Raw genomic sequence first — 22,220 nt, 5'->3', positions numbered from 1 at the left:
CAATTAAAAGACAGAGATTGACAGAGTAGATAAAAATAAAATAAAACTACTATTCAATGATATGCTGTTTATATGAAAATCACTCAATTACAATGACATGAATATGTTGAAAGTAAAAAGATAGAAAAAGACATACCATTGACTATTAATTCAAAAAAATCAGGAATGGCTATATTGAAATCAGATAAAGTAGACTCTATAGCAAAGAAAATTACCAGAGACAAAGTTGGAAATTACATAATAATAATAGGATGAATTTACCAGGAAGACATAATCACCCTAAATGTACACATACCAAACAAAACCCTGAAAATAAATGAAGCAAAACCTGATAGACCTGAAATGAGAGACAAATCCAGAGTTATAATTGGAGGCTTCAACTCCCTACTCTCAGTGATTAATAGGACTACTAGACTGAAGGTCAGAAACACCTTAGAAGAGCTGAACCACCCCATCAACTGATGGGAACTAATTGATATTTATAGAACATTCACCCAACAATGCAGAACATACTATTTTTCAAGTGCCCATGGAACAGTCACCAGTATAGACCACACACTATAAAAATGAATTTTACGACAATAGGTCATAAAACCATCTGAACAAATTTCAAAGAATTGAAATCATAGAGTGTGTTCTTTGATCATAAAGAATTGAACAGGAAATCAATTACAGAAAGACAACAAGAAAGTCTCCAAACACTTGGAAATTAAACAATGCACTTCTAAATAACCCATACATCAAATCAGAAGTCTCAAAGAAAACAAAAATGCCTTAAACTATGTAAAAATGAAAATACAACATCACAAAAAATATGTAGGATGCAACTAAAGCTGTGCTAAGAGGAAACGGTATAGCTTTAAATGCTTACATCAGAAATGAGAAAAAGTCTCAAATAAGTTCTTATTTTAAGAAGAGAAAAACTCAAAGCAAGCAGAAGGAATGAAATAATAAAGATAAGAAGTCAATGCAGCTAAACACATGAAAACAATCAATGAAACAACTAGTTCATCAAAAAAAGGCTATAAACCTGATAAACATCTTGCAAGACTGAGGATAAAAAGAAAGAAACACAAATTGCCAGTCTCAGGAATAAAACCGGGACATCACTACAGATCCTGTAGTCATTAGAAGGATAACAAGGGAATATTATGAACAATGTTACGTTCATAAATTCAACAGCTTAAAAGAAACATTTTCTAGAAAACTACAAACTACAAAAATACAACCAAGGTAGACTCACTAAACCTATAATCCTATAACCACTAAAGTCCTATAATTATTAAAGGAAATGAACTTGTAATTAAAAGCCCTCAAAAGAAATATTCACCCACTGGGATATATCAGGTTTGGTCAGATACTTGCACTTTATATCTTCATAACTCCTACTCTTTCCCTTTATAGCACTTACCACAATTCATAATACCATATTTATTTATATGGTTTATTGAAGTTTCCTTCTCTCTTTTTTTTTAAAGCAATTCTGTAATTAATTAATTAATTAATTTTAAATATATCTTTATTGATTTCAGAGGGAGGAAAGGAGAGGGGGAGAGTGAGAGAAACATCAATGATGAGAGAGTCATTGATCAAGCCTGCAACCGGGCATGTGCCCTAACCGGGAATCGAACCCTGATCACCTGGATCCTAGGTCGATGGTCAACTGCTGAGCCACGCCCGGCCGGGCTAAGTTTCCTTCTCTTAATCCTGTAAATTCCATGACTATGTTACTTTATTCACTGTGTGTCCCCAGTATAATGCCCGATACCTCATGGGAAATGCACAGCTAGTAAATGAACAAACAATCTCTTTGGATGATAGAAACATAACTGTTAGGTTGACTTATTTAGATAATGACATATTCAGAAATTACTTGAGAATATTTAAATTTATTTTGTTTAACGAGCAATGTCATTGTCATTGGCAAATGTTAGCTAATGGACAGTCACTCCAGCCAGTTAGAGAAAAAGTGGCTGGAGGTAAGAATGAAGCATATGTCCCCAATTCAAGTTTTACAAAATACTGAGTTTTTCCTCCTTTTCATGAAGTCTTAGCTATTTACTGATTTTTCCATTCATACTTTTGCTAAGAGTATTTTTCATTAGTGTATTTTGATCTAGGTTGCTTGCTTACTTTTCCGAATGAAAAGTCTTAAGTCATGGAGTTCCAAGCCTTTCTAATGAAGGTTGAGAATGCTATTGGTTTCCTTTGTCTGGCAGCCTAAACTTGCTGTCTGGCTCCTGGTGGAGGTTTAAGGAAGTTTATTAAAAAATAAATGGAAAGATCTCAAGGGTTCCCACTTCTTCTTTGCCTCACCTTGTTACTGATTATTGTCCTTACAGAGTAAGTAACCTTGGGGATGACCATGCAGACCCCCAAGGTCAAGAGTGGATCTTTCTACTCCCTGTAGTGCACCAGACCCTCCCACAGCAATGGGGTCTTTGTAAACACTTCTTTAATGAATGAAGAAACGGCTGGGTGAGCAGTTGATTCTAAAGGTGGTCCTAGATAGAGACAAACTGGCTGATATACACACTTAAAAAAAGCAAAGAAACAAGCAAACAAAACAGCCCTCTGCTTTCTAACTCAGCCAAGTTTAAAAGTGTACTATTTTATTTTCCATCTGCTCTATAAAGAATTCAAGCTGGCATTTCAACTCTGATGTAAGCTTTGAGAATGGCAATTATTATAATCAAAGAGGAAATAAACTAAAGAGAATAATGAGAGAAGTTGCACAAGAGGCAGGTGAGCGCCAAGGAAGGACATAAATAAGGTGATCATGGTATTCTCTGAACGATGAAGCTTGACTTAAGGTCGACACACCTCATGTGTCCCCCAGTATGTTTTGCACGGAGGACAGAAAATTGGACAGATACATGCAAAAAAATGAAATTATACCACCAACTTTCACCATACACAAAAATAAACTCAAAATGGATAAAAGACTTAAATGTAAGTCACGAAACCATAAAAATCCTGGAAGAAAACATAGGCAGTAAAGTCACAGACATCCCACGTAGTGGACTTTTCACTGATACATCTCCTAGGGCAAGAGAAACAAAAGAAAAAAACATATGGGACTACATCAAACTAAAAAGCTTCTGTACAACAAAAGAGAACAGCCTCAAAATACAAAGGAACCCCACGGTCTGGGAGAACATATTTGCCAAGGATGAATCTGATAAGGGGCTAATTTCCAAAGTGTACAAAGAACTCATACTACTCAGCAAGAGGAAGACAAACAACCCAATTAAGAAATGGGCACAGGACCTGAATAGACACTTCTCCAGAGAGGACATACGGATGGCCAAGAGACACATGAGAAGATGCTCAACGTTGCTAATCATCAGAGAGATGCAAATTAAAACCATAGGGAGCTATCACTTCACACCTGTCAGAATGGCTCCATCAACAAATCAACAAACAACATGTGCCGGCGAAGGTGTGGAGAAAGGGGAACCCTGGTGCACTGCTGGTGGGAATGCAGACTGGGGCAGCCACTATGGAAAACAGTATGGAGGTTCCTCAAAAAATTAAAAGTGGAGCTGCCTTTTGACCCAGTGATTCCACTCCTAGGAATGTATCCTAAGAATCCTGAAACACTAATCAGAAAGAATATATGCACCCCTATGTTCATAGCAGCACAGTTTACAATAGCTAAGATCTGGAAACAGCCCAAGTGCCCATGAGTAGATGAGTGGATAAAAAAGCTGTGGGACATTTACACCATGGAATATTACGCAGCTGTAAAGAAGAAGAATCTCCTACCCTTTGGGACAGTGTGGATGGACCTGGAGAATATTATGCTAAGTGAAATAAGCCAGGCAGAGAAACACAAACATCACATGATCTCGCTTATATGTGGAATCTAAGGAACTTAATAAACTGATGAACAGAATAGATTCAATGACATGGAAGCATGGATCAGACTGACGAATGTCAGAGGGATGGAGGAGGGCAAGTGGGTGGAGGGGGAGAGAGTATCCAAAGAATTTATATGCATATATGCACAACCCAAGGACACGGACAATGGTGGGGAGAGGGACTGGGGAGGGGGATGGATGGGGTGGAACAGGTCATTGGGGAGAAAAAGGGACATCTGTAATATTTTAAACAAAAATAAAATTAAAAAAAATGTTATGCTCTTATTGCTTAAATAGCCCAACTTGAGACCATATAGTTTGTGATTGATTTTAAGGTGCTTTGAGGGGCAGAAGAGGAAAGGCCAAGTTATGCTACCAGGCCACTGAATTAAAATACATGGATAACCTACTGCACGCAGGTCTCATTAATTCTCATAACTACCCTGTGAAGAAAGTTATTATTCCTGTTTTACAGATGTGGAAACTGAGGCAGCAAGGTTAAGTCATTTGGCCAAGTTTGTGCTGATGATAACTGGAAGGGTCCTGAGTCAGCTCTGTCCAAAGTCTCTTCACAGGCTATGACTTGGCATCAATACAGCTGCCCCATCACACTAATGGGAGAAATTTCCGGAAGAAGAACACAGGCAGTTTGAAATATAACACAGGGATAATTTAAAGGATGGGTAGTGGGTAGTTCTATTTATGTGTGTAGAATGCCAGAAAAATTCAAGTGATTCCTTGAGAATGTCAATAATTCTATAAATACAGGCCTAAAGTAAGTTTGGACAATGGATAAAATTTCACTCAGACCAGCCTCGGTCGACCTCATGTTGCAACATGACTTAGTTAGGCTGTTAACTAGGATCTTAATTGAATGTGTAATTATTTAATCCCTTGACAAGTTGGTGCATATTGGACAGATACCAAAGAGGAACATGGCTATTAAATTTTTAGGTACTAATTTTTTTTTGTAATCAGGAAGGAAACATTAATATTATCAAGAAGATGTTAAGCAAACCGTGTGAGTTTGGGATTAAGCTATTAGATGGAAGTAAACTGATAATGAAAGAAGATTTAAGATGACACAAGCAGGTGATGTTAACAGAGACCAGTATCAGAAATTCCCATTTAAATGTAATTTGGATGTTTTACTTGCTGTTTTTATCTCTTCAGGTGAATAATTTAGCAAATGTTCCCTGAGGGCCTTCTCTTTGCCAGGGCTCAGCTCCTGCTGGGGAATCAGAGGTGAGCCTCACAGCTCTGCCTGCCTGGGAGTCACATACACGGGAAATTAAAACACAATGTCCCCTGCTCCTGCAGATCACCTGGGAGACCCTGAGGGTACAGAGCATGTGCACATAACCCACCCAGGCAGGAGGACGGGGTGCCTCTAATTAGAGATGTCCCTGGGCCATGGGACCTCTGGAGTAGCGGACCAGTAGGCTGGGCAGCACTGGCTGAGGGATGGTGGCTCCAAGGCAAGTGGGGGCTGGGCCATGGCATCCAAGCTGTTGCCTTTGTGTGAAACGAATTTGAAGATCTTCTTTTAAATTGAGATATAATTGACATATAACATTGTATTAGTTTCAGGTATATGATTTGATATTTGTAGACACTGTGAAATGATCACCACAATCAGTCTAGTTACCACCTGCTACCATATGAAGTTACAAAAGCCTTCATCTTCTCAGGTTATTTCTGGTGGAAAAAGCTGGTTAAATATTCTATAACCGGCTGCCGTGAGAACCGGGACCATTTAGCGTGTGGAGATGTTTTTCCTTCGGGGTCCCTGCACCAGGCCTTCTGAGTCGCCTGTATCGAACCCCCACTGTGATGGGACTCGGGGCACTGTGCTGTTTTACTGATCTGAGCAGCAGCACAGCCACCACCATTCCACATACCTCAGGGGCGAGACACTGTTGCTGACACCACTGGGCCACAGCCCATGTCTCCAGCACAGGCACTTGTCACTGGGCGAAGCTCCCGCCTCCCTGCTCGACAAACGGGAGATGGAGGCCCCCCACCACGAGGGCAGGCTTTAGAGAGGGTTCTAGTCTACACATTATTCACAATGGGAAAGTTAGCAAGATGTGTAATAATGCTTTAAGAGAAAAAACATTTTATAGGGAGGGGGAAGGGTCACCTTTGTAATAAGCCACTCCAGTTAGGGCATGTGGCCTCCTTTCTCCATAGGCAATGTTTGTTTTCTTACCCAAACACATGAGCTGAGGTGAATGAAATGAACTACAAACTAGAGAAGTCAGGAGGGTATTTTAAGTTCAAGCCCCAGCCATCACCTTTTGTAATACAACTTCATTCTCTAATAGAGACAACTCTATAAGGTTCTCATTGTGTGTGTGTGTGTGTGTGTGTGTGTGCGCGCGCGCGCACGCACAGAATGAATAACTTTATTCACACATAGCAACTCCTCAGAAACCACTTACATTTATCAACTGTCTATTAATTTTCTAGCATTTTACAAAAAAAAAAACTATCATGAGGGAAAACTATAATTTCCTAACTGCTATTATTTTTGTATTCTTTTTGTAATTAGCCCAGATCACTTTTTGTTTTAAAGAAATTCTTTGCTGATTTTCAGCAATCACATTTATTTCTTGTGCTTAAACGCTGGTGGTGTTAGTGGCTTAAAAGGCAATTATGCTTGGCTTTTTGTTCAAAAGCTACTTTGATATTATAAAAAATATGTGACAATGTTGGGATTGGAATTAGGTTATTCTTCATATAACACTTTGTAGTATTGCAAACATCTTCACAATAATAATTTTAAAAAGCATTTATATAGTGAACACAATTTTTATATTTTAAAAATTTGCACCTTCCAAAGCTTTTAAAGAACAGAACATTAGAATATGTTAGTTAATGCACACAGATGCGTCTAAATTTCCCTCTGGGAGAAGCTGCCTTAACTGCCATTTCAAGTTTTATATTCTTTCTTTAAATGAATGATTTCATTTAAATAATATGGTCTTATTTTCTGTGATAAAAATTCATCTGCTTCATGTAACTCTGATGCATCCTGATTTATCATCGACTATATTCTCTTTCAAGGAGAATATTATTCTCATGATATTATGCAAGAGTCCTTATATTTCTTAGTCTTTGGCATTTCTATCAATCTCACTATACCTACGTACATGCTTTTTGGGTAAAAAATTAGAAATATATAGTTACAAACAGCATTTGGGTAAATACAACTGCAGAAAATATTGTATTTTGTCCACCTGAGTGAGCCTGTCTGTTGCTTGCTGTTAGCTGTGTGAAGGGCCTCTCAAGGCGTTAAGAAGCGTTTTCACTAGAGAGAGGGAGGATAATGGAATATTTTCTCATTCTCTAGGAAAAAAATGTAAAAGTCTGTTAAATTTTAGAAGTTTTTGTAAAAGATGTAAATAAGAAAACTTTTTTGTTGTGCAAATAAACACTCATATATGTACTAGGGACCCCGAGAAAGAAGATACCTGCTAAAAAGGGCTCCTGGTGGCTAACTGGGCTCAGATTAAAAAAAAAAAGAGTCTAGAAGCGATTTTTACGCAGTGGTCTCTGACACAGCCTACAAGTCAGAGAGAAGCCTGCCCTGAAGGCCCCGCCTCTGCCCTGAGCTGCCTGCCTGCCGCGTTTCTGTCCCCTGAGCTGGCCCTTCCGAGGGGCTCCTGGACTAACATTTCAACCAACAGCACTGAGCCCTTCCCCACCCAAGCAGCGCTCTGCAGCTACATCCCCATCAGCATCTCCCCTGACCAATCAGATTGGCTCAGTTCTGACCAATCAGGACAGTGCCTTTTGGACCAATCAAACTTCAAGGATTTAGAGTCCTCATTTGCATGGAATCGACCAATCAGCAACCAGGGATGGGGACTTTTCTCTATATAAGCCACTTCCCCTCAGGCCCTGGGAATGTACTTTTCCTTCCCACTGACTATTCTGTCCTCAGCTGAGCTGATGTAGAAGATACATTGAAATGTTTCTAGGCCCAAGATAGAGCCCAGCCTGCGCTGGGTGGCACATCAGCGAACAGAAACTTAGATGACTTTTGTGCCCCTGTAAATAAATGCTGGGCTTGACCAGAAGGGCAGGGGCTCCAGGTGGCAGTCCCTAAATGCCGAGCGGGCTCTGGGCTCTATACTTCTTTCCTGGTTCCTTCTCACGCCACCAAGGCTGACTGTGTGGCTCCAGCTGATCAGAGATTTTTCTGCCTCTTTTTTTGATTTTTATTTATCCTATAAAACCTTCCTGCCTCTCGTTCATTTTGCTGTTCTCAGATTGGAGACTGTTCACTTCATGAAGTGTTTGTATCACCTAAATTGTCTTATTTAATGATTTTTAGCAGCTGTATATAAAATAGCTCCTGACTTTAAGAGATTTGAACTTTAAGAGAAGATGACTCACCTGAGCAAGTTGGAAAATTATTAGTGGCAAGAAATATGGGAAAGGGGAAGGAAGCAGAGTGCATTTGAGTGCTGGGAAAGGGCTCCTTGCGGACTTACAGTTTTGAAGGGCCCTGGGGGCAGTAGGAGGTTTCAGACAATGATTATATGTCCTGTGGGCAAGTGAGCATTTCAGGTTGGAGCTACAATAGGATCAAAGGCTTGGAGATAAAAATTGACATGGAACGTGCAGGAAAACGTAAAAAGATTAAAATGGCAAAAACTAAGATGCCTGTTATAGTTTGAGTAAATAGTACCAAAATAATCCTATTTAGTTTTTCTGAACAAATGTCCATACAGTTCTTATTTTTGAGGACAATTTTAATGATGATAATAATAACTAACATTTTCCTAAGCACTTCACACATATTATCTCAGTGAACTCTCATTTGATCTTTCCTATTAGGTTGGTATTGCTTTACATGTATACCAAATCACGCGAGAAGTAAAGTCAATCATTTTTACTTATTTCTATGAAATTTTAGATTGTACTTCCCCCCCGTGACAGTTTAGTAATGTTATGATAATCAAAAGAGATTTTAACATCAGTTGGAATGTTGGCACTTCCAATGCTAAGTAACTTGTGCAGATGGTCTCCTTCAATTTCCCAACTGACACTGAAACAGTGTGTTAGTCTCTGTGTTTTGCACAGATGAAAGAATTGGGCTCAGAGAAGTTAACTAACTTCTGCTAATTCGGTTATTCTGAATTCTCTTTTTGTATTGTAAAAATAACAAAAAATTGTCATTGGATTTTATGTTGCAAGTCAGTAAAGGGTGTGGATACCCAACATACTGGCCCCAATTAACATTTCAAAAACAAAACAAAATTCAAGTAAGTGGCAGGTTGAGTTTTAAGCAATGCATACTCAAACAATCATTGATATATCTGGATTATTCACAATTTCTGGAATAACCAGAGATTCATAATTTCTCTTCATTGCCTTGGTCCAGTAGGTACTTTCCTTTCTCCCATGAAGCCTTCTTGTGTGCTAGAAGAATCGCGACTTCTCTCTTGGCTAGGCCAGGCTTCCTAACATCCTCTTGTCAAATTTCATCCCATTATGTCTTGTCTGTGCCACCACAACTAACCACTTCCCCATGAGGCTATGTGCTGTCTTTGTGTTTTAATCTAAATTTCAAATTTCCTCTGTATTCATGTTCCCTGTCTTAGATACTAAGCCACAGCACAGGCCTGTGGAGAGGGCCATGCAATGCTTGAGGGTGGCTGAAAAACAAGAACAAAACAGAAAACCAAACATTTTCATGTAATAGCTACTCTGCTGGTTCAAATAATGAAAGTGTTATTCTAGGCTCACCCCTTCGCTAGCTTACTGACAATAAACATTTTCATAAAACGAAGGAATCAGTAGCTACCCTCTTGAGAGTAAAGCACTCAGTACTTGTGAAATTACATGAAAAGATCAATAAGAACTCAGTCAAACATTATATTGTATATGATAAGGACACAGAACATAGAAAAGTTCGGTTTAACACTTTGTGTCTTTTATTTTTTTTTTCCTTACAAAATACAGAAGGGCAACAGAGAGCTCTGACCTCTGACCTTATGCACGAGAGAAGTGGACCAAGAGGAGCTCAAGGGGAATGGCCACATGGAGGGAAGGGACAACATCAAAGACAAGGAAAACGGGAAACTGCAACCAGCCAGCCTGGAAAGTAAGCTCTTCAGGCTTACCCCAAGATAAAAGCAGCGGTGTAAATGAGATAAAACCCAGTGCAGAGGGGTGAAACTCCTCCACTTGGAAGGAAGGCTGAACTGGAAAACGTGTTGGGAGGCCTGGAGAGAGGTGCATGGAAGATGAAATGAAATCAACTTTCCAAGATGAGACCAAGTGCAAAGTAATTTAAAATTTTCCTTGCCTGGCCAGGCATGGCTCAGTGGTTGAGCATCGACAGAGAATCCAGGAGATCAAGGTTCGATGCTCCGTCAGGGCACATGCCCGGGTTGCGGGCTGGATCCCCAGTTGGGGGCGTGCAGGAGGTGGCCGATCAATGACTCTCTCATCATTGATGTTTCTGTCTCTTTCCCTCTCCCTTCCTCTCTCTGAAATCGATAAAGATATATTTAAAAAAATTTAAAATTTTCCTCTAAGGAGGCATAGCCCAATGGGGAAATCACCCCGAAACCACAGCTGATCTCTAACCTCTTCCTGGGACTTATTTTTCCACTGAGAGCCCTTCCTCCTTCCCCGGGAGACATGCTGGATCCAGAGCCCATGACCACTCACGCTGTAGGGCTTTCTCGGCCATTTATTCTCCCCTCAAAACTCATCTGTCCTAAATCATCTTCGTTGTCACGCAAGCTAACTAAGTCTTCCATGTTTGTAATATATTCCTTTCTTTCTGACACTGTACAATTTTTGGTCTCTCATATATACAACAACTTCTTTGATTCCCCTACAAACTAAGCCAATGCTTGCACTTAGCCATGACCTTCAGCTTTTAACCTCTCCAGCTGTCTATTGGAGGGATCGCCTGTGTGTGAATGAGAGAGAAGAGTGAGCGAGAAATAAGGTCGGCCCGATGGGACAGTCCAGAAATGTAACTGATGAAACTCTCGAGTGGGTCACTCAGTGTCTGAGGGAAGAGAGAAGACAGGTGAAAAGCCATCAGCCCTCTTTTGGACAGTACAGTCCCCAAATCGGACTGTATGGAATCTGTCATCACACAGCAAGCCCTTGCTCCCGTGCTAAGCTCCTATGTTTCAGTGCACATTTCCCACTAGGCTTGTGGAAAGTAGTCTAAAGGTGATACTATGCGGCTCACTGAGTTCATACTGTAGGATGGGAAATGAGAGGGAAGGTAAAGAAAAAACGTGGAATTATTTTTTCCCCCCCAAATTTATTAACTTTATTAAAAATAACTTTGAATTATGGAAAACTTAAAGCATGCAGATGAAGGCAGAAGAGTTTAGTGAATTCTCCCATAATTATCACCCAGCTTCAAAACTGTTGTCATGTGCAGTCTTGTTTCGTCTGGACCCTTACCCACACCCTTCTCCCCTGTATTATTTTGAAGTGAATCCTAGACATCTTAAAGATAAACATATTTCCATAATCATACCTAAAGCCATTAGTAATAATGCTTTACCAAGAATCTATTGCTTTGAAGAGTGAGATGTAGAAAGAAAAATTTAAATATGTCTACTTTTATTTAAAAGTGGAAATACTCAAAAATTGAGTATTTCCAACCTCAGGAATTGGATTTTTATATAAATACACAAGTTAGTATATAGGTGTGTTTTGGAAAAATGCAGTGTTATTAAATTAATGCTTTGTGGTGGCATGGAGCAGGATGTGGAGTTTACAGTTATAAAGCTGTGTCCCTGCTCTTCTACTTTCTAGACAAGATTCCTTGAACAAGTCATTTAATATCTTTGAGCCTTTGTTCCTCTGTTTCTGGAATGGAAATACTGTTTTATTATTATTACTACGTTTGCTATTTTTATTATTATTATTGCTTCAGATAGCTGTAAAAATAGGAAAGGACTTGCTACCCAAATAGTATACAAATGCTACAGTAGTAGTAGAATAAGAATGAAACCAGTCAGCCTTTATTACAATGTACAAGCTACTGTGCTAAGGCCATCACTGGGGTTAGCACTCCGGCCGCCTGGTCCGGGGCCTGGCAGGGTAGCTGTGCTGCAGGGGACAGCACTGGGCACAGACTCAGAGACATGGGTTCATGGCCCTGCTACCAGTTAACACTGCCATTCAGGGGTAGTCACTTGAACTCTCTGAGCTAGAGTTTGTACATTTGTTAAATAGATAAAGTAATAATTTCTATCTCTTACAGTGTTCTTATGAGGGTTAAATGTTCATATACGTGAGTTCACCGGTTACAGTGTTTGGTTCATAGTAGATTTGATAAGTGTTGCTTCCTCACATATCTATGCTTTTTTTTTTTGTTTTTTTTTTTTTACTCCCTAGTTTTCCTTTCAAAGTATTTGACCTTACACCCAGGGAGGGTTGATTGTCTCAGAAGGTTTCAACCTATGCAATTGTCAAATCTCCTATTTCATTTTTCTCCTTAATTTAATGACAGCACTTGGTTTCTGGAAGCTTATGACTTCATTAAGGAAATATTTGAAAATGGATTGTTTAATCACTTAATTGTAAAACAGGAATGAAACTTCTTAATTAAAGCTAGTTGATAAAATTTAATTATAGTTTAAGTGGCAGGTTTACCCAGAGCATCTTAATGGTGGGATCACATTAAGTATCTTTGAGTGAATAGGTCAGTAGGCTAGACTCAGAGCACTGCATGGAGCACATTGGAACTGTTCAGGGGAAATCCCAAGTATGTGTCCCCCAAATTCATATGCTGACACCTTACCCTCAGTGTGATGGTATTAGGAGGTGGGGCCTCTGGGAGGTGATGAGGTCATGAGGGTGGAGTCCCCACGATGGGATTAGTGCCCTTATTACAATACATGTTTCCCTCTCTTTGCTCTCCGCCATGTGAGGACACAGTGAGAAGATGCCACCTGTGAACCAGGAAATGGGGTCCACACCAGACACTGAAACTGACAGTGTCTTGATCTTAGAACTTCTGCCTCCAGACTGTGAGAAATAATGGTGTTCTGTCACAGTAGCCCGCATGGACTAAGACAAGGTGTCACTGTACCTCTGACAGTGAGAACAAAATAGGGTGAGAGTCCAGCTACACAACTTTTGCTTTCATGAGTAAAGAGAAATCATATGTAATTTTGATTTAAAGAAAGGATGAGTTAAAAACATACAGACTAAAACTGAGGTTGTTCAGTTGTCAAAAGTGAGAGGTAATCACATGCTCTGTGGTGTTCAATACACAAACTATAGATGTTCAAAACTATTGAGAAAAATAATATACATGGAGCCACTTTAGACTGGAGCTGGAGCTACCTCGCATGTCTTATACCTCAACCCTTCGGAATGTTAAAACAAGGCAAAATAACCTCTGAACTGGGTCTAAGCAACATTGTTTCCCAAAGAATTGTTTAAAGAGATATCAAGCCAGCAGATATTATGACTACTGGACGGATGACCACTGGGTTAAAAATTAAAAACTTTGTTTAGAATTAACATCACTGTGTTACCCTATCTGCACCAATAGCAATGTCTTCCTTCTGTGGGTGTAATTGTCCCCCTTCCCTTTCTTATAAATACCCATTGACTTTGTCTTCTAACAGAACACTGTTTGGGCTCCTGAATCAGTGCTTCCCAAATAGCTATGCTGATGGCTCTCAAACAAATGCTTGTTGTCTCTCACTTTGAAAGATCTTTTAATTTTAGGTAAATGTGTGAGCCATGCTGGAGAATGTGTGTGACAATGGCCTTGATGAGGTGAGGGGAAGAAGACGAGCTTTGGGTTGACATGTTCTCTCTGCCTCCGTAAAACAAACTCCCCATTGGCAGCGGACTGGCTTGGCCCTGTCCCCAGACCAGGAGAGTGTTGAGCTAGTTTTTTCTGCTATTCAGAGTCCTTCGATAGGAGGTCCCAGTGGACAGTGGCCTCCAGATGTTCTCCAGCCACGATGAACAGCTGCACCTTATGTCTGAGAGCACCTGCTGATGGGGTGGAATGGAGCAACCTTCTAACTTTCATCCTGGTGGAGGCTGTGGCCAGCAGATGGCGACCATATCTTCTGGAGAAGTGGGACATGGCCTCAACTAGCCCAACCTCAACGATTACTGAAAACTCGGAGGCTATAGTTTTAACTCTCACTTCATATTGGAAAGATACACTAGGGTTTATGGGAATCTAGAAGCCCCGCTTTAAAACCCAGTTAATGACAAAAATTGTTTTCTTAGTAGGAAGATGCCCCAATAGTCGCAATTAAGAATCAAACTATTCAGCGTACCATGTTGCTTTTCACTTCATTTTCCCATTTAAAGAATCTAGAGCCTATCCTCAGAGCTCTAAAAACTAAGATGAACACAATAGAATATTATTTGTTAAATGACATAGCATGTCATGAGACACAAGATGGGCTGTGTGTTTTCTTGTTAGGTTTCCTGACCAGGTGAATTTTATGTGCCACTGGACCCAGCGTGAGCAATTATTAGCCTCATGGGGACACTACATGCTTCACTTACAAACAGAAGAACAGCAGGAAAAAACACCCAGTAAAAACAAACAGGAACTGGATGGTGGTATCCCCTCCGTATGAATAAATTGCCTCCCACAGACGCTGGCAGCTTGCTTAGTTCCCATTGCGGGGCCAAGGGAGGAATGGAGAAGTATTCATAAAAATAATATTTACAAGGTTTTATTAAGAGGGAGATGGGATTATAATCACGGAAACATTCTGGGGGAGCTGGGCAGTGTCCTGTCAGCTCCCCAGTTTCTGACCACCCAGGAGCCCCTGCTCAGCTTACCAGCAGCCCCAATGTCCCCTCCTTACGCCTGCCCTACCTTCCCCAAGCCCTGCCCATGACACGACACCCACATCACCTAACACGCAATCACACAGCCTGACCTTCCCACAGGGCTCCTGGGGGAGCGGGTGCCTGCGAGAAGGCTTTGGGTCTGCAGTGGGCTTGCGTGTACCTTACTCGGGAGTCAAGGATGCGGCCTTTTGGCCCTTGACAGCTGCCTCTGTCTTTGATCTCGCCATCAGTCTGGATAAGGCAATGCCTATCTCACCGGAAGCGACTCCCTTCTTTATTTCCAAGAAGAGTTCCCCCTGTATACTGCTATCAATAACTGTCACGTTCTCACACTTGCCTGTCACTCTGCCCTCACTCATCGCTTCCTTTTGGCCAGTATCCCTTCATTCCTTATTTTTCATACTTGGATCCTGTGCCCCACCCTTTATCATCAATATTTTCCAGCTCCCCTCCTTCTGTGTTTAAGCGTGCTCAGTTATCGTAAAGTAAAAATTAAAACCAGTTGTGTTCCATTGATCCTCCACGAACACCTCCTGTGATCTCTATTTCTTCTCGTTTATCGCCTTCTGTGACCTACACTAGCAGTTCAAACTGCTCTATGAAGGAGTCTTAGAGCAGAAATCAGGTTCTTAGCCAAAGAGAATTCCCAATGGAGGCACCTAATGGAGTACACGTAAAATTAGGTCCTTGTTAGCAGAAATTAAAGGTAATATGTAGAAAGAGGGGAGTTAGTGACCTAGCCCTGGGTGCTTTGTGCAAAGTAGTTCCCGCAAGATTGAAATGTAGTCGGTATCTCCAGGTCTAATTTCATTTCTATGAGGCACTCAGAGGCTAAATTAAGAACTTTATGGATACCTAATTTAGATAAACCCTTACCTATTAACCTCCAATAATGTCATCATTTCACTGAGTAGAAGAGGAACCATGTGGGTGAGTTCAATTAGCCAAGGGCGTGGATATGGAGGCCTCTGCATTCTAATTTCGTCTGGCTGACCTTGATGGACGACGTCAGTGGGAAGAGGGCTCAGGGCTCTGTGACCGTCCTGGAAGTGGATGGGCTCTGCTCGTCTGTAAAGAGCTTTCAGGGGAACGTCTATGCTGAGTACACAGGTGAGAAGTGCAAGGGGAAAAAAGCCTGTCTCTTCATCGTGAGGAAGGAATTCTTCATGCAAAGCCTTGTCTCTCAGTTATAAGCCCATTTCTTTTTCTGCCCTTGAATACTGGTGATGAGCCAATACCTGGATGTGGCCCTGAATGCTCAACCAACCAGGGACCCTGGGAGACAGCCCAGAACTTGTCTCAGTTGCTCTACCTGAAAGACCAGGACATGGGTGTCATCTGCTAGCCCATCACTGGTCAACGGCTGCTGCAGGGGTGGGGAAGGGGTGCTTTCCCTTGGAGCCTCTAGCTGGCCTGTCCAAAATGGCCAGATAAATTTCACAGAGCCAGAAGTTCTTACAGAAGAGGCCACTGGTTGGTCTGCTGTGTGTTCTAACAAGACTGTTCTAGAAAAGCAAAGCAAAAACAAACAAAAAAACCACACACACACAAAAGGTTTGTGTTCAAAATGGCTATATTCTCACCTCTTGGAGAGCCTCAACATTTTCTTATTAAAGGCTCTGGGAAGTCCTGTAGTGAAGAAAAAGAAACCTAACTTCCTTAACTTTACTGAACTAGTATTTTCTGAACAGAGTTCATTGCCAGGACACTTTTTATTTTTTCAGGGAACACGTAGTAATTACGTACAGGGCTTCATGAAATGATAAACTAGTGACCCTACCTTTTTGTGTGAAAGATGCAGAGTTCACGTCAACTGGATGCATTAGGAATGCTTGTCCTCCGGGAAAGAAGAAAACACCGAGTGTGGCCTGTACTCAGCAGGGAGCAGTGCCTGTTACACTGATGTCCTGATCAGCCTCACAGGCCCCATGAGGTTCACAGTCTGAGCAGAAATGGAGTGGACTCCTGGGTCCTCACACAGGCTGGAGCCACGGTTGTGCCAAGAGGGGATATGCCTGACAAGGGGGGGCATGTTTGCATGAGGAGGGGACATATCCACAGGAAGAGGGGACATACCTGACGAGGAGGAAAGCTGCAGAAGTGGGTGAAGAGCCCAGTGGGACATGCCATCATTACAGGGAGACACGCTGCAGAATCAGTGCTATTTTCTCTTTCATAGGAGAGAAGGAAGGGAAATTTGGGCATTTTTCTTATGGACTTATGGAGAGAAATGACTCTGGATTTTTTATTCTTCAGCAAGGGGTCACAGATGATCTCAGCTGTTTATTATAGAACAGATGCATGAAAAACAGGATGAAATAATAAGCCTGGACTCGCAGACAATGGGAGAGCTAAGGTCCAGGCTTCCCTGCTGAGGGCCATCCCCTGATTGTTAGAGGCAGGTGCATGGCCTGCAGGCAGACGAGCCTTCTTCAAAGTCAGTGTCTCGGCCTCCATGAGACAACAAAGTTTGCTTTAATCTGTGCTGATAACTTTCTAGCAGCAGAAACCTGGTGTCACGATGACTTAGCAAATCTGGGCAGATAATAGATGTAAAACCCTGGTCCATTGTGACATATCCAATAAATCCAAGCCCATGACCACAGAAATCATGTCTGTGCTCCCGTGTTTGAATAAGTGAGGGGAAATAGCCTGGCTTTCTTTCTCTCCAGGTTCTTTTTGCAGCCTAGTTGTTTTCTTTTTTCAGCCTAAAGGATTTCTAGGAAATGAACGTGGATGACAGCGGTTTTCAGAAGTAAGCCTGCTTCTGAATCACCCGAGAGCTTGCATGCCTCCCCCAGAGTGTCTGATGCAATAGGTCTGGGTGGACCTCAGAATCTGCATTGCTGCCAGTCAGGTGGTGCTGGCACCGCTGGTCAGGACCACACTCTGAGAACCACTGCTCTGCACTATCCTGGCCATTACCTCGGAGGAATGTCAGCAGGAAGGTGAACCATGAAGCTCCAGCCCCTGTTTCCCCACAGAAACAGTGCACTAATTAAAATAGCTCTAGAACCAGTCCAGGCCTATGGCAACCAAGCAGCCCCCAATCCAGAAAAGCCACACTTATGGCCGTAGGTATAAAATGATAAAAGAATGGGCAAAGAACTTGAATAGACACTTCTCTCAAAAAAGATATATAAATGGTCATTAACCACAAAGATGCTCAATAGCACTAATCATTAGGGAAATGGGGATCAGAACTATAATGAGCTAGCACCTCCCACCCATTAGGATAGATACTATTACAAAAAGAAAACAGGAAGTGCTGGTGAGAATGTGGGGAAATTGGAACCCTTGTGCACTGCTGGTGGGAATGTAAATTGGTGCAGCTGCTGTGGAAAACAGTATGCGGGTTCCTCAAAAAAGGAAACAGAATTACCGCACCGTTTAGCACTTCCATTTCTAGTTATGTACCCAATAGAACGGAAAGCAGGACTCTGGTAAGAGGTATTTGCACACCCATATCCACAGCAGCATTAATTACAACAGCCAAAAATTGGAAGCAACCCTAATGTCCATCAACGGATGAATAGATAAACAAAATGTGGTCTATACACAACGAAGTCAGCCTTAAAAAGAAGGAATTTCTAACACATGCTACAATATGGATGAATCTTGAGAACATTACGATAAATAAAGTCAGCCAGACATGAAAGGGAAAATCCTGCAGGATTCCACTTATACGAGGCACTTAGACTAGTCAGAACCATAGAGCAGAAAGAATGGTGGGAGCCGTGTGCTGAGGGGAGAGGAGTGGGGAGTTCATGTTTAATGGGGGCAGAGTTTCAGTTTGGGAAGATGGAAGGAGCTCTGTGGATAGATGTGGTGATGGCTGCACAGCAATGAATGTACTTAATGCCACTGATCTGTACCCTTAAAAATGGTTAAATGGCTCAGCCGGCATGGCTAAGGGGCTGAGCGTCGGCCCATGCACCAAGAGGTCACCGGTTCTAATCCTGGTCAGGCACAGGCCCAGTTGCAGTCTCGATCCCCAGTAGGGGGCATGTAGGAGGCAGCCCATCAGTGTTTCTCTCTCACATCGGTGTTTCTATCTCTCTCTCCCTCTCCCTTCCTCTTTCTCTCAAATCAATAAAAATATACTTTTTAAAACTTAATATATATATATATATATATATATACACTTTTAAAAAATGGTTAAGAGGGCAAATTCAATGTTATGTGTATTTTACCACAATTAAAAAAAATAAAGAAAAGAGAGAAGATACTGGTAAGGCCAAGCTTTAAGAGAGATTCCTACTTGTCTCCTAATATTTGCAGGAATTCAGACTGTTCCATGTGGCTGTTTTAATAATGACCAGCGACAGAGGAAGCTCTAAATGAGGTTAATCACGTCCCAGAAATTTGCTTACGAAACCCAGTATTGGAATCAAATTCCTCAAGGACATTTTTTTCCTTCCATGGAAGGAGTGAATACATTGCTACTGAGTGGCGGGATATTCACAGGTACAATTTATTTACAAGCAAACTCTAAGTCCTGCTCACATGCACAAGGAGCCCACAGATGTTTGCAGTTGGGACTGCAGGTGAGAAAAAGACAATTTGTCAGAGAGCAGATGCTCCCTGTTCTTTCGCCAGATGCAAATCAAGCACCACCTGGAAGAAGTTTAATCATTTGATATGTATTTAAAAATAGTCGCTCTCTGAATTTAAAATGTTAATTTATAATGACTATGATGAGCAAAATAATTAGGAAATATAGATTTACTAACATAGGGTGCCAGGTAATTCAGACTATGATAATATCAAATTACTTGTGTATTTGTGGATTAAGCAGCTAGACGTAAGTAAACAAAAATGAAAAATAACCTCTACAAAAAGGAAACAGAAGCAATGATTGGGTGATAATGCACAGATAAAAGCAATTTGACAAATTTTTAATGGAAAGTTAAGCTCTGGTCAGAACTAACACTATATTTGTATATTGTTTTCTTTCTGAAAAAGGTTCAATGTATTGGAGCCATCATTCTATAATGTCAGAATAGCTTTCTCATTCAGATTAATGGTTTAAAAATTAATATTCTTGTCTGGCCAGCGTGGCTCAGTGGATTGAGCGTTGTCCCTGGTTGATTCCCGGTCAGGGCACAGGGTTTCAAGCTCCATCCCCAGTAGGGGGCGTGCAGGAGGCAGCTGATCAATGTTTCTCTCTCACATCGGTGTTTCTCTCTCTCTCTCCCTCTCCTTTCTTCTCTCTCTAAAAATCAATAAAAACATATTAGAAAAATTAATATTCTCACTGCTATTTTTTTAGGCAATTGAGTCATTTATGATTGTCAATTTTCAAGTTTCTTAATGGAAACAGACATAATTCATCCAATTACAGACATATCTTCATGGTAGAGAATTTACTAAAAGATAGCAATATTCACATATGGAAACTAACCCCCTTCTCAACCATCACCATACAGATATGTTGTACATAAGCAAAAGCAAAATAACACATGCTTTTAAACTAAAACAATTTTTTCCTTGATGTGTTTCACTTAAAGGGTCACATCAGTTCATATGTTGAACAACTCATTCATAAATGAATGGTGGCAAAGTTTCATTCATAATAGGAACTTCAGAATAAATAATTTGGTTATAATTATTTGTATACTAAATTCACACCTGAGTTGAATTAAATACAGGGGTGGGTAAACGTAGGTTTACAGTTGTAATACAAATAAATAGTACAATAATTAATGAATAATAATATAAGAATAAACTGTGTTTCTCATACTCACAACTGTAAACCTACTTTTGTCTACCCCTGTATATAATTCTGTGCACAACTAAACATTTCAAATCAAGGAAATATACCCTTTACCTCATTTCTCTAGGGACCAGATAGAGAACCTTTTATACCTAATTTACTGGTAAGAACAGAAGCCCATCCAGTTCCCGGTCCCTATAAACAGCACTGGAACCAAGCAAAACTAACCTTGTTGCTCTCTGATCCTGGGACCCAGCTACATAGCTGCCGTATTCACACCCAAAGCTTGCTCACCGAGACTCAATCCCAGGCCATCGCCTGGCGACGCCCACCAACCTACAGTTATATCTTGCACGTTGCCTCATCCCAAACGTTCTCTGCTTACAAGGTCTGCGTTAGTGTCTCCCTCCCAGGTCCAAAGCCTAGCAACAGCCTGCTCCAATCTCCCGCTGTGAGACACGACTGAGGGTCTTTCAGGGTGACATTGTCCCTACTACTAACAAACTTACCTTTCCTTGGTCAACAGATTATCCTGGAGGGCTTTTTGGGGAGTTGATACTTGGCACTATTAGTCAGCAAGGTGAACTCAAGACATTTGGGGGGTGGTAAAAAGGTCACTAGTTGCCTTTTTTTTGCCCTCCCATGTACCTATTTAACCTTTTACTTTGTTTATGTGAAATGAAAAACGGAGACTTCTTTAGAAAAATAGGATCTTTTGACTGCCTGAGAAGGATCAATTCCTTTTTTTGAATAGAGATTGCATCTCATGCTCTCCCAGGACAGATGTTAACCCTAGACAATACATTTTTCCCAAATAAAATAAAACCAATCAAAAACTACAAAAAGATCTTACAAGACTAATTTTCTGGCCATTGAAATAAAAATAAATTTAGAAAGATATAAGACCCAGCTTTGCTGTAGACGATTAATAACCAGGAGGGCTGATTAGAGTCATGGAAATAAATGATTATTGGGAGTGCTGAGCCCATAAACCCAATTCTAGAGAGATTTGAAGTCAGTTCGGATGAGCAGTCATGGCTGACTTCCCATGGCAGGCTCTCTTTTCTGATGCTGAGGCCTCTTCCAGCTGGGGATGGAAGACACACTTCATTAACCCACACATATAAAAGCATCTCCCTGCCTCTGGGGGTCTCTGCTATGCCTCTAATATATATATACTAATATCTATATATCTAAATCTCACAAGTCTCCATAGGAAGAACAGCCTATGTATACATTGAAGTTTCTTGCAAATACTTCCCATCTGCAAAGCATTCACTTCATCTCGAACCCTCAGTTGCCATAAATCTTCAGGCAGCAGTAAGTAGCTAAGTAAATGAGAAAAAGTCCCTCTGGACAGTAAGCCTTTGGAGTCCCGTACAGACACATTTCTTCCTTGATGTAAAAATGAACCTAGGAAATCAGCTCTTCTGCTTTTTGTTATTAATTAAGTACACATTTTTATTGATGAATGAAAGCAATGAAGAAAATAAAGCCAAGAAGTCAGTCCCCAACTCAAGAAGTGATAATGGCCCTTCATTATCAGGTGTCCCCAAGAGAAGCAGTTTGTCTCAGGGTTGGAGGCCCTCCACAGCGGAGCCCCTTCTTTCTCTGCTCTGGTGTCCACCATTTGTAACCACAGTGCCCTCAGTCCTGGGATGCTCACTCCCTCCCCAGTGCTCTGTGTCACTATGCATGCAGGCTTTCTCTTTTGCAGGCTCAGTCATTCCATTGCTCAAGCTTCCTTTATGGCCTGATTTTATTCCATATTATGGGATGAATTGTGTCTGCCCAGATTCTTAAGTTGA

This window comes from Miniopterus natalensis, chromosome 1, assembly GCF_054644295.1.
Source record: "Miniopterus natalensis isolate mMinNat1 chromosome 1, mMinNat1.hap1, whole genome shotgun sequence".
NCBI classification, from domain to species: Eukaryota; Metazoa; Chordata; class Mammalia; order Chiroptera; family Miniopteridae; genus Miniopterus; species Miniopterus natalensis.
This window is presented reverse-complemented; position numbering follows the sequence as displayed.